The 2,357-nt window shown below is 40.9% G+C and overlaps 1 protein-coding gene across 1 annotated transcript in view; it reads right to left on the reverse strand.

Annotated features, from left to right (window-relative positions):
• EDIL3 (EGF like repeats and discoidin domains 3) overlaps positions 1-235 on the reverse strand; it is a 399,456-nt gene extending 399,221 nt beyond the window's left edge. Inside the window, exon 1 of the mRNA XM_029942553.1 lies at positions 209-235. The gene's annotated coding sequence lies outside the window, so the exon portion shown is untranslated. The remainder of the gene's footprint in view (positions 1-208) is intronic.
• Positions 236-2,357: the final 2,122 nt, after the last annotated feature.

The following is a 2,357-nucleotide window of genomic DNA, read 5'->3' on the forward strand; positions in this document are numbered from 1 at the left end:
CGCTCTCTCCCTCCCTCTCCCTCTCTCTCTCTCTCTCTCTCTCTCTCTCTCTCTCTCTCTCTCTCTCTCTCTCTCGTGGCTCCTTCTGCTGGAAGAGAACAGGGAGACAGCTGCAGCCACACCCTGGCACCTGCCACCACCTCGAAAGTTCCTACGTTGCCTGTGCCATCTCCGCACACGCCGGAGACTGTAGGGTTAAGGGAAGTACCTTGGGGTCCGAGATACTCTAGGTTCCAGCACCGACTTTACAATTAACCACGTTAAGGATGTCCCTGAAGTCCCGTTCTCAGTATAGCCGGGAAAAGAAGTTAAGAGATTTTGAAAAGTGCCTCTTGGGGCACGAAGCTGCGTTAGAAATGGAAACCTATAAAGTGAACTGCCCAGATCCTCGGGAAATGCAACGTAGTCAAGCAGCCAGACCGCAAGCTGCTCTGCTGTTCTGTCTGCACTTTAGTTAGCTCTAAGGCTGGGAGAGAGGGTTGTGAGCTTATCTGCTCACGGAGGGGGGGGGGGACAAGAGAGTCTACGGGGTTAAGCAGGACATGTTTCAGATGAGAAATAATGGGGAGAGTTTGGGGGCTGTACAAGAAAATAGAAGGCAGGGACTGATTCGTGAAGTATTACTGAGGTGGGTCAAATTTCTCTGCTACCCACCAAAACCAATATAAACGGACTAGATTTTGCAGTGAAAGAGGCTGCAAAACACAGACCATGGCTTTAAATTGTGCTTTCTCCTCTGTTTTTATGTGAGAATGATTGCTTAATGTACATGGATTTGATTCCAGCAGTTGCAGGTATCAAAATGAAACACGGGTCTTTTTCCTTCTTCTAGAGAACGAGGTAGAGAAAAAGAGAACCACAGGAAGGGGAAAATTGTGGGATACATTCCTGAAAGCAAGGATTTGAAATAAGAATGGACTCAGAAAGAGGTAACAGGGCAACTTCATGCAACTTCATCTCCTTTGGCCTCCTTGAAACCTTTAAACCTCAATTTCTACCTTCCTTGTGGAATTCCAAGTGAGATCAAGGATGAAAGGTTGATGGAAAAGTTATACTGCATGTTGCTATGGAGGAGGTAAGGTACCATCAGCAAACACAAAACAGTAGCAACAACAAAAATTATGTCAAATCAAGTATTGTTGAGATTTCCTGTTTGGTGGGAGGGTAAAAAAATACATTTTTTAAAACATGACTTTGCTAAAGGAAAAGAGGGAAAACCACTTATTTACTACTTTCAAGCTTAAAGCCACAAATGTTAGAATAGGACACCATTATCCACAGCTGTTACAGGGAAGTTTTAAACAATCAATTCCAACTTTCTTCCACATCATTATTACTTAATTTTGAAAGTAAGCTTTCAATCATGTTGTGGCATGTCCATCATAGAGTACCTGTAACATTTTGGAATGAGACATTTAAATTTAGTTTTAAGATTGTATTTCTAAAGGATAGCAGTGAATCTCAAAAATATAAAATCAGAGGCATCTGAGTAGCTCAGTAGTTGAAGCATCTCTCAGTTTTGGCTCAGTTCAAGTGCCTCATAGGACTCTCTGCTGAAAGCTTGGGATTCTATCTCTCTGTGTCCCTCCCTTCCCCCTCTCTGGTTCTCACTCAGAACAAATAAAATAAATATATATGTATATATATGAATATATATACACACACATATACATACATATAGATAGGTATATAAATAAATTAAATATATATACATATGTATTCAGAAACCAGTGTTTTTGTGATGAGAGATTAAGAAAGAAGGGTCCCAAGAGTTTTATTTTCCTATTTTATTCTCTGTTTATTCCCACTCTTCCCTTAATAACCATGTTAGGAAGTTAATTTTTTAGCAGCAGGATATGTTACTGAAATTTTATCTTCTTTTAATCTAAATTATTTTTTAAAAACTCAAGGAAAGTGGTGCCTGGGTGGCTCAGTGGGTTAAATGACCTCAACTCAGGTCCTGATCTCCCAGGCCACAAGTTCAAGCCCCACATGAGGCTCTGGGCTGGCAGCTCAGACCCTGCAGCCTGCTTTGGATTCTGTCTCCCTCTCTCTCTCTGCCCCTCCCCGGCCACCTATCTGTGTCTCTCTCTCAAAAATAAATAAACATTAAAAAAAAAAAACCTCCAGGAAAGCACAACAGTACAATTAAAAGCATATTCTATGACCAAAAACCTGCAGTTTGTGCCTGTAAATGCCATTCTATATTATCTGGTAAATGACTTATAAAATATGTCACCAGTTCAATGCCATTTCCAGGCTACATTGGACAGTCTTAGATCCATATGCATAGGTCTTGTGCAGTTACTCCTTTTTCCCATTTATCAATAATTATGGTGGACCAAAAGAGTTTAATT

This window comes from Suricata suricatta, chromosome 6 (genome assembly GCF_006229205.1).
Source record: "Suricata suricatta isolate VVHF042 chromosome 6, meerkat_22Aug2017_6uvM2_HiC, whole genome shotgun sequence".
Taxonomy (NCBI): Eukaryota; Metazoa; Chordata; class Mammalia; order Carnivora; family Herpestidae; genus Suricata; species Suricata suricatta.